Raw genomic sequence first — 11,592 nt, forward strand, 5'->3', positions numbered from 1 at the left:
CCACCGGCAGCACGACGGCGTGGTGATGGTGGAGAGGCAGTACTCCGACAGGGCTTCGCCAAGCACACAACGGAGGAGGAGAGGTGTTGGGGAGGGGAGGGCTGCGCCTTGGAGGGTGGTGCGGCTACCCTCCCCTCACCCCTCTATTTATAGGGGGAAGGGAGAAGGGGGCCGGCCCCCTAGAACCCATCTAGGGGGGTGCGGCGGCCAAGGGGAGAGGGGGAGAGGGTGGCTTGCCCCCCAAGCCAAGGGGGGCGCCCCCTCTAGGGTTCCCCCCTCAACCCTAGGCGCATGGGCCCAAGGGAGGGGGTGTGGCCAGCCCACCAGGGGCTGGCTCCCTGCCCCACGCAGCCCATGTGGCCCCCCAGGAGGGGTGGCCCCTCCCGGTGGACCCCCGGAACTCTTCCGGTGGCCCCGGTACAATACCAGTATGACCCCGAAACTTCCCGGTGTCCGTTTGACAACTTCCCATATATAAATCTTTACCTCCGGATCCTTCCGGAGCTCCTCGTGACGTCCAGGATCCCATCCGGGACTCCGAACAACATTCGGTAGTCACATACTAGTCTTCCTAATAACCCTAGCGTCACCGAACCTTAAGTGTGTAGACCCTACGGGTTCGGGAGACATGCAGACATGACCTAGACGCTCTCAGGTCAATAACCAACAGCGGGATCTGGATACCCATGATGGCTCCCACATGCTCCTCGATGTTGTCATCGGATGAACCACGATGTCGAGGATTCAATCAAACCCTGTATGCAATTCCCTTTGTCAATCGGTACGTTACTTGCCCGAGACTCGATCGTCGGTATCCCAATACCTTGTTCAGTCTCGTTACCGGCAAGTCACTTTACTCGTACCGTAATGCATGATCCCGTGTCCAACACCTTGGTCACATTGAGCTCATTATGATGATGCATTACCGAGTGGGCCCAGAGATACCTCTCCGTCATACGGAGTGACAAATCCCAGTCTCGATCCGTGTCAACCCAACAGATACTTTCGGAGATACCTGTAATGCACCTTTATAGTCACCCAGTTACGTTGTGACGTTTGATACACCCAAGGCACTCTTACGGTATCCGGGAGTTACACGATCTCATGGTCGAAGGAAGAGATACTTGACATTGGCAAAGCTCTAGCAAAACGAACTACACGATCTTTTATGCTATGCTTAGGATTGGGTCTTGTCCATCACATCATTCTCCTAATGATGTGATCCCGTTATCAACGACATCCAATGTCCATAGTCAGGAAACCATGACTATCTGTTGATCACAACGAGCTAGTCAACTAGAGGCTCACCAGGGACATATTGTGGTCTAAGTATTCACACGTGTATTACGATTTCCGGATAATACAGTTATAGCATGAATAAAAGACATTTATCATGAACATTGAAATATAATAATACTTTTATTATTGCCTCTAGGGCATATTTCCAACAAGTAGTAGGTATTGTAGGGAGTACCAGTAATGTGATCACTCAAGCAAGTTGTCTGACTTCGATATGACCCTATGCTGCAGGTATGTGTCTCGTAAGTCAAGCGGCATGTTGTAGTCATTATCACCTGTCCATTTCCCGCAGCACATATTCGCTTCTCCATCTTTGTCCACTCTTCCATCCCCGCTAAGGCGCCTCCCCCCCCCCTCGTCCAATCTCCCATCCCCGCTAAGGCGCCTTGCCCCCTCGTCCGAAACCGAAGCACTAACAATGGCAGAACTGAGCAGCGTCTGCCGAAAGAGTGGCTGGAATTCGCTCCCCACAGAGGTAATCAAGCTCATTGTTTCGCGTGTGGACAATCTCAGTACCATGTCGCTCGCCGCGTGCTCGTCGGAGCTGTACCGTTTACTCAAAGCCCTCAGGCCGGAGCTTTTTAAGCCAGCTCCTTGCTTGCTGATGCCGCCTGATCTTCAAAAACGGCATGTCACGCAGCATAACGATCGTAGGGTGGCGAGCATCAACCCCCTTGACTGTGATCCGATCCTCGTCACCCTCAACTACATTAATGGTGTGTACTGGGTCAGCATGAACACGTCTTGGATGGTGCTCGTCGACGGTCGCGGCAGCTGGATGCTCGTGGAGGTCTACACCTGGCGATTTATCCCCCTTCCTTCGATTAACACTGCACTGCTTTGGCACCGTGGCCCAGAATACTCAGAATCTTACAGTAGCCAACATGATACCAAGTTTGATTTGCTCAAGGTTGTAATCTGCCAAGTGCCCACAAGATCTATGAATTATAAAGACTTCAGGCTAATTGCATTCTTCAACCGCGGTCTCGCCTATCTGACAGGTCACTGCGGTAAGTGGATAAATCTGCACGTCCATCACAGGATCATACATCCTCCATGGTTCTCTGATGCCATTGAACATAAGGGCTTCATTTACGCTGTCGACTCCTTCTATGGATGGACGTATTGCTGGCCTACTCCAGTCATCGCTACAAACGGCTGTTACAGTAGTATGTTACTTTCCTATGATATCATGATGGATTGCTGATATTACTGTCAACATTTACTGAAAAAATATTCATGCTCATAACATGTTGTTCTTAAGATTGACTACGTCAAGAGCCCTTTTTTATTTGACTCCAACTTTTTTAGGGTTATTTGACTCCAACTTGATATGATGTTGTAGGCCGCCTGGTGTCCCTACCCTTCCTAATCCTAGAACCTTTCAAAGAAAAGCGGCATGGCAGTTGCAGGTGGTTCCTGGCTCGATCAGACGACGGCGAATGATTGATGATCGTTCGCACGTACCGGACGTGTTGCTTCGCAGAATACAATCACAGTCACTGCAAGGTCTTTGAGTAGGATCCCGACTTCTTTGGGCCTTCAGGAATTTTTGACTGGAGGTTGGTAAGTAGACTTGGTACACAGTCTTTGTTTGTCGGGCTAAATTATCTGACTAACTAGGAGATAACCGATGGCAAGGATCATGATGGTAGCGCGGTTTCGTTCATCAGGTAAAACTGTGTGTACACAGCGTACCATGCGTCTCTGCATGCACCGTACCCTGATATGTGCCACCATGCTTTGCAGCCCAAAGTAGGAGAGAGGGTCGCAAGTATCAGACTTCGACCTGCTGGCTGGAGTTCCCCCCGTCAGGCACCCATCTGGTTCAAGCCGTCAGCCAATCTCCACAGCTTAATAAATAGTAACGTCTAACTGAGCCAGTTAGTTAGATGCGTACACTTGGTGTAGTAGGATCTTTATTTAGTTTGATGCATACACTTGTTCTTTTTTGGTAGCCCTTTTGTAATGATGGCTGATGTTTGGCTTGGAAGAGAGAGCTGCATCTTCACTCTTCTAGCCTGCTTACTACTTTTGTTGTACCCCCAGCCCTGGTTGCTGCTGCTGCTGATTTCAATGTACAATCAGTAGTATATTTCGTCTGTTGGTTGAATAAATATGTTGTTAGAATGACAAAGACAATGTTTTAGAAGTCGTTGCATGGTTCGACCCTTTAGTGCCCCGTACCATACGTAGCACATACTATTTTTCATACGGAACACATTTTCCACTTGTTGATAACATGCAGCCCACTGATGAAGGCCCAATAGAGAAGCTCATAATTAACTGGAAGGGAGGCTCTCACATGAATCTGGCCCAGGTACATGCTCATGGTCCCCTAAACATAAATAAGTAAATAAATAAATAAAGTTAAATGCTCATGCACCAGTTCTTTAAATTCACAATTTAACAGGAGGATATTATTTCCTATGATAGTGTCATTACATTCAGTCGATATTATTCTTAGGCAAAGATAGCGACCAGTCTTCTTTCTCCCAGCATTTTCTTCCTGCAACCAGCAGACCCATGCAAATCGTAGTCAACGTCGTAAATAGTTCCGGTCCATTTTTATTTTTCAATAAGAATGTCCAACCCAGCCCAGCACATTGGTGACAGCACTTTATCCTCCTCCTTGGTGCGCTCGCCGCGGCGCCGCCGTCCGGCCCTGTCAACATAGTTTTTTTCGAAACGGTCCCTGTCAACATAGTGAATCGGGAGAGGACTGTAGTTGTGAGTATGACAGTACGGACCCACCAGGTCCACTCCCAAACATAAGCAAGCACCTCTTTTACTACTCAGATGAACCCCTCGTTTTTTACTCTAATCCACCCTGCTGATATCTGGGACCCACATCATTTTCAACGTATAGTCAATTAACGACAGAATTGCACAACTTTTTTTGAGTAGTAATTCGGAGGAGCGGGCTATAAAGTGGGTTATGCGGTCTCTGTGGCCCGTCTAACAACATGACCAGCCCAACAATTTTTTCTTTGGGAAAATAGGTAGCCCAGTATTTCTTTTTGAAGAATACCCAAGCTAGGCCTATTTGTTTTCTCCAACTTACTAGGCTGCAAATCTTTCAAGATGAGGAGGGATTCATTCCGGCCTAGCCAAAGAGTATGGTCAGTGTCTGTTAAAAGTAATATCAAAAGGGGTTGAAAATTCCAAAAAAATTATAGCAAATGGGATATTAGTTTCTTTTTTGTTTTTGTTCTTCACTGATATCTTATACTCCCTCCGTCCCAAAATTATTGTCTTAGATTAGTCTAGATACAGATGTATCTAATACCAAAAAGTGACTTCATACATCCGTATTTAGACAAATCTAAGACAAGAATTTTGGGACGGGAGGAGTATTTCATTGGATTTAACATGACATAGTACTAATTTATTTCTAAATTTGTTTTAGTATGGCTACTAATTTTTAGATTAAGAATATTTTGTTCCCCAGCAAAAATTTGTGAATTTTCAAAACTTCCCACATATTTAGTTAATTTTTTTAACCCTGGTAGTGACCAGAAAATAGGCAGCAATTCTAAAAATGGAAAACGGGCTGCAATAAGTTCCATACGAATTAGAAGATGAGTAAATATTATAAAAATAATAGCAAATGGGTTGTACACGCCACATATTTCGAGGTTGACTTGTTTACGCGAGGCTTTGCCAGTCAACACACGATTCTAGCAGCAGTGACTGTTGGATATCCATCCAACGGCCGACGTGCTTCTTCAATCTCTGATCTTCCTGCTCCAGCCGCCTAAACTAGCGCCGGCGGGACTGCCTGCTCCCTCCTCTTGTGGCCCGCTGTGATGCCGCGCGGGCTTCCCCGGCCCACCCTACTCCCTCCGCTGGGCTGGCCGCATGCAATCAACTGCCTCCTTATTACGCGAAAAATAATAATTCCTCCCACTGACATCTGGGGCGCACCGGTTGGGAGGATGACCTGTGGGCCTACTAAGTTGACGCATACGCAAGGCTTGTCAACTTAGTCAACAAACGATTCTAGCGGCAGTAACCATTGGATTTGAATGGAACGATCCTGCTGCTTCTTCAATTGCTGCTCTTCTTGCACCAGCCGCCCAAACCAGCGCCGGCGAGACTGCCTGCTCCTGCTTCCAGTGGCTGGCTGTGCTGCCGTTGAGGCCTCAACGCCCCCTACTACTCCCACCGCTAGCTAGGCCCTGCGGCGACGGCAGCCTCACACCACAGTCGAACCAGTGAACCCTCGTACTCCTCTCCGCGTGGGCATCCACTGCCGTGTCTTCCTCGGCTCCGCTTCTTCCCTGGCTCTACGTCGTCCCCTTTCTAGGCCTCGCCGTCGTCCACCACCTTGGATGCGCTCGACACGAAGTGGTCAACATGGTCAACAAACGACACCATCGGAAGTAGACTGTGCGTGGAGAGGCTGACAGTTGTGTCCATGGCCGCACGCAAGGAAATGCCTCCTTATTACGTGCAAAATAATGATTCCTCCACCTGACAGCTGGGACCCACCGGAAGGGCCTCTGTATTTCGCGAAAAAAATGTTCCCACCGCTGACAGGTCGGACCCACCAGCTATATCTTCGCATGCAAGGAAGTGCCTCCTTATTACGCACAAAAAATGAATACCCCCTTCTAGTTGGGACCCACAATAGTGGGAGGCTGACTTGTGGGCCAACTAAGTTGACGGGGACGGAGGGCTTTGGCAACTTAGTCAATATGAACGATTCTAGCTCCAGTGAACGTACGATGTCCATTCAATGGCCGTAGTGCTTCTTCAACCTCTGGTCTTCTTGCTCCAGCCGCCCAAACCAGCGTCGGTCGTGCCTCGTGCTCCTGCCTCCCGTGGCCAGCTGCGATGCTGCGGAGGCCTCACCGCCCCCTACTACTCCCACCGCTGGCCAGGCCATCTCTCTACTCACCCACACCCCTTGTTATTCTGCAGCGACGGCAGCCTCACACTGCAGCCGAACCAATGAACCCTCGTACTCCTCTCCGCATGGGCATCCACTGCCGCGTCTTCCCCGGCTCCGCGTCGTCCCCTTCCTAGGCCTCACTGTTGTCCACCGTCTTGGTGCTCTCGGCGTGGCGTGGTCAATGTGGTCAATGAGCGACTTCCATCAGAAGAGTACTGTACGTGGAGAGGCTGACAGCTGGGTCCACGGCCACAGCTGGCTCCACGGCCACAGCCCAGTTTTTTTGTGATTTGCCAAGTCGCTTTGTCAGGCCTGTTGGGCTGCAAATCTTTCAAGACGAGGAGAGCTTCATTCGGCTGGCCGAGAAAATGGCCTATCAGTAATGAGAAATGGGTTGTACATTTTTAAAACACATCAAACCGGCAATTAGTTTCAAATTTCTTTTTTCATGTCGAGATTTTAAATTGCATTGATTTTTATGCGTGGAAAATTTGTTGGATTTTATATTGATATACATTTATTTTTAAAATCAGTTTGAATGTGACTCGAAATTTCGGGATTAAAAACAGTTCGGACCGCACCGAAATATGCAAAATTTTGTATGATTTTTTAAGTGTGGCCACAATATGGGCTGTAATGCTAACAAAAAGAATATGGGCTCCAAAAAACCTTAAGAATTAGCAAATGGGTTGTAAATTATTAGAAATAATGGCGGATGGGTTGTATGTTGTTTTCCACAGATTTGAGGCTTTCCTAAAAAAAGGTTGACGCACAAGCAGTGATTGTTGGATGTCCATCCAACGGCCGTCGTGCTTCTTCAATCTCTGCTCTTCCTGCTCCAGCCGCTCAAACAAGCATCGGCGGGACTGCCTGCTTCCTCCTCCCCATGGCCGGCTGTGTTGCCGCGCAGGCCTCACCGCCCCACCGTACTCCCATCACTGGCCTAGCCATCCCTCTACTCACCCACACATGCTGTTATTCTCCGGCGACGGTGGATGAACCAGTAAACCCTCGTACAGTCGTACTCCCCTCCGCGTGGGAAACAACTGCCGAGTCTTCCCTAGCTCCGTGTCGTTCCCTTCCTAGGCCTCGCCGTCGTCCACCGTCCTAGTGCTCTCGGTGTGGCCTGGTCAACGTGGTCAACGACCAACATGCATCTGAAGTGGACTGTACGTGGAGAGGCTGACAGCTAGGTCCACGGCCGCATGCAAGGAAATGCCTCCTTATTACGCGCAAAATAATGATTCCTCCACCTGACATCTGGGACCCACCGAAAGGGCCTCTATATTTCATAAAAAATGTTACCGCCGCTGACAGCTCGGACCCACCAGCTATATCTTCGCACACAAGGAAGTGCCTCCTTATTATGCACAAAAAAATGAATACTCCCCCTGCTAGCTGGGACCCAGTATAGTGGGAGGCTGACTTGTGGGCCTACTAAGTTGACGAGGATGGAGGGCTTTGTCAACTTAGTCAATATGCACGATTCTAGCTCCAGTGACCGTACGATGTCCATCCAATGGTCGTAGTGCTTCTTCAACCTCTAGTCTTCTTGCTCCAGCCGCCCAAACCAGCGCCGGTCGTGCCTCGTGCTCCTGCCTCCCATAGCCGGCTACAATGTCGTGGAGGCCTCACTGCCCCCTACTACTCCCACCGTTGGCCAGGCCATCCCTCTACTCACCAACAACCCCTGTTATTCTACGGCGATGGCAGCCTTACACAGTAGCCAAACCAGTGAACCCTCGTACTCCTCTCCGCGTGGGCATCCACTGCCATGTCTTCCGTGGCTCCGCGTCGTCCCCTTCCTAGGCCTCGCCGTCATCCACCGCCTTGGTGCTCTCGGCGCGGCGTGGTCAATGTGGTCAACGACCAACTTCCATCAGAAGAGTACTGTACGTGGAGAGGCTGACAGCTGGGTCCACGACAGCCACAAGGAAGTGCCTCCTTATTACATGCAAAATAAATATTCCTGCATCTGACAGTGGGGACCCACCGGACGGGCCACCGTATTTCACGAAAAAAACATTTCCTCCCTTACTGCTGGGACCCACCAGCTACATCTTCACACGCAAGGAAGTGCGTCTGGGAAAAAACGATTCGCCCCCCTGACTGCTGGGACCCACCAGCTATATCTTTGCACGCAAGGAAGTGCCTGACAGTCAAGACCCACCTCGTTGAAGCGTACGCATCATTGTCATTCTGGTCGCGAACGCGTACGTACATACTGGTCGATGTAGAGCACGCATGTGTCGTAGTAGAGGCGCGCATGTAGGATGTACACGTACGTATAGTGGCCAGTGTGCAAGAAAGAAAATATGGCCACATACATACGGGCGGGGTCTCGAACGCCTACTCGCGCATACATACGGCCAGGGCTCGTGTACATGGCTAGGTCGGAACAGAGAAACTGCGTCGTCATCATGTTCATGGGGAGGCAACGGAATGCATCGTGTTCATCGAGAGGCAACGGAACGCGTGGGAGCCAACCGGCTTGGACGGAACAGCCGATGGAAACGAGGCTTGGCGTATCGCAGAACGAAGGAAACAGCCTTGTGTTCGACCGGCCACGGTCAAAACGAGATCCTGTTCATTGGGAGGGGTCTGGCGTACTGCAGAATGGAGGAAACGGACTTGTGTTGGACCTCCTACGGTCGAAACGGGGTCTTGTTGATCGGGAGGGGTGTGGCGTACCGCAAAACGGAGGAAACGAACTTGTGTTGGAGTGCTACGGTCAAAATGGGGGTCCTGTTCATCGGGAGGGGTGTGGCATACCGCAAAACGGGACTCCACGGGATACTGTTCATCTCCACCGTCGACCCCCTCGAGCCTCCACGGGCAACTATTCATTCACCGTCGACCTCCTCCAGCCTCCACCTACGACTGTTCATCCACGGGCTCATGTTCATCCAGCCTCCACCGCACTCTACTCCACCGACTACTGTTCAACCAGCCCTCTCCATACGGGCTCATGTTCAACCACCCCTCCATGGGCTACTGTTCATCCAGCCCTCCACCGTCTACTGTTCATCCAGCCCTCCATGGGGTGGTCCTGTTCATCCAGCCCTCCACGGGGTCATGTTCATCCAGCCCCAACCGGCTCGATCGATCGGGGTCCTGTTCATCCAGAGGCAACACCACGGGGTCCTGTTCATCCACCCCCACCGGGAACTGTTCATCCAACCCCCCCCCCAACAACGCTCACTGTTCATCCAGAGGCAGCATTGATCGGCTTCAATTAGCAGCAGTAGCGAAGGAATCACTCGGGTTCAGTAACGTAGCTAGTGCAATCACTCGGGTTCAGTTAGAGCCCAATGCCTCGCTTGGGTTTAGTTAGAGCCCAACGCCTCGCACACACGCGCGTACGTATACGAGAGAAATGTGCATCGCTCAGCCCCCGACCACCCACCGTAACCGGGAACTCCCCGAAATTTTCCTCGCCCTTGCTTCTACCACGGGTTTTTCCGTCATGGACGGCCCAAAGAATGTCATGCAGCTGCGTCTCCGGCCCGCCCAGGATGAAAAGCCCATTTTCTGTCATGATTTTTTGTCATAGAAGTAGGAGCCCACCACATCTATGATGATACTGGGTTTTGTCGCAATTATCATCATAGAAGTGTCATAAGTATGACAGAAAAACATTTCATTTGGCCAAAAATGTCACGGATGTGTCTTTTTTTGTAGTGTGAGCCCTATAAGGCTGGTTGTAATGGGGAGAGTATCATATATATATATATACTAGTAGTATCATGCATATATATGATAGTGTAGCTAGGATACTAGCTACTTCTGTAATGCATAGTATCATAAGTTAACATCTTAGGTTGCCTTACTAATCACACAAAGTAGTAGTACAAAATTTAATATGACACAGTATCATGATACCTCTTATAATAATACCATTACAACCAGCCTGTAGCTAAACCGGAAAGGAGGGAGTATGAGACTAGCTAGCCACAATGGAGAGTAGTACACTGGTAACATACACATATCCCTAGACTATATATGTTACTACCTTCATAGTGGGTAGTAACATAAGTGTAGTGTGATGCAAAGCTTCATTTCTTAGGTTACAGACTCATATTGCATTGGGACATGTGATGCTACAATAACTATCTAAGTTACTGAAACTATCTCTCTCCTCATTATCTTATTGCCACATAAGCAAGTTTGCTGAGTTGGAGTCGGTGTTACCGTTGAAGTTACTCCCACTGTGGCTAGTCTGATACTAGCTAGTCGTCTATGATATACTGGCTGCCTCACTAAGAGCATGGTTAATAATACAGCCAAGGGTCGGCTATAAGAAGTTGACAATGTCATATACAGCCAACCTCTTAGCAGGTATTGTCGGTGTCAAAACCGGTGGATCGCGGGTAGGGGGTCCCGAACTGTGCGTCTACGGCGGATGGTAACAGGAGGCAGGGACACAATGTTTTACCCAGGTTTGGGCCCTCTCGATGGAGGTAAAACCCTACGTCCTGCTTGATTATTCTTGATAATATGAGTAGTACAAGAGTTGATCTACCACAAGATCAGAGAGGCTAAACTCTAGAAGCTAGCCTATGGTATGATTATATGTTGTCCTACGGACTAAAACCCTCCGGTTTATATAGACACCGGAGGGGCTAGGGTTACACAGAGTCGGTTACAAGGAAGGAGATCTACATATCCGTATTGCCAAGCATGCCTTCCACGCCAAGGAGAGTCACATCCGGACACGGGACGAAGTCTTCAATCTTGTATTTTCATAGTCCAACAGTCCGGCAAAAGGATATAATCCAGCTGTCCGGATACCCCCTAATCCAGGACTCCCTCAGTAGCCCCTGAACCAGGCTTCAATGACGATGAGTTCGGCGCGCAGATTGTCTTCGGCATTGCAAGGCGGGTTCCTCCTCCGAATACTTCATAGAAGATTTTGAACACGAGGATCGTGTCCGTCTCTACAAAATAAGTTCCACATACCACCATAGAGGGAATAATATTTACACAAATCTAATCTGCTGACGTACCCCGTAGTGTGACATCACACCACAGCTAGGTCTTTATTCGAATCGTTTCTCATAACCTGTCTCAGCGTGTTTCGCGAGGCGGTTTCCTTGGCATGTCTTGTTGAAGTAGAGATCGTGTCCCCTTATTACGGGATTCCCATTAATACGGATGTGGGTAACCCAACTGCGCCATCAATTACGGCGCTTGGGGATAAGCAAGTTTTACCAGGCTGGTGGGGGCGCATAGTTTTGTCCGCCCTTATAAAGGGATAAGGTCTCACCTTTTTCTACCCACGCATTCTTCCTCCTTGCTCATCCATTCTCGCGCACTCGAGCTCCAGCGCCCAAGTCCACATCCTTCTCCTCAACTCTATCCAAACATATCCGGAGCGGGAGGCAAGTGGATGGCCT

Source organism: Triticum aestivum, chromosome 1A, assembly GCF_018294505.1.
Source record: "Triticum aestivum cultivar Chinese Spring chromosome 1A, IWGSC CS RefSeq v2.1, whole genome shotgun sequence".
Lineage (NCBI taxonomy): Eukaryota > Viridiplantae > Streptophyta > Magnoliopsida > Poales > Poaceae > Triticum > Triticum aestivum.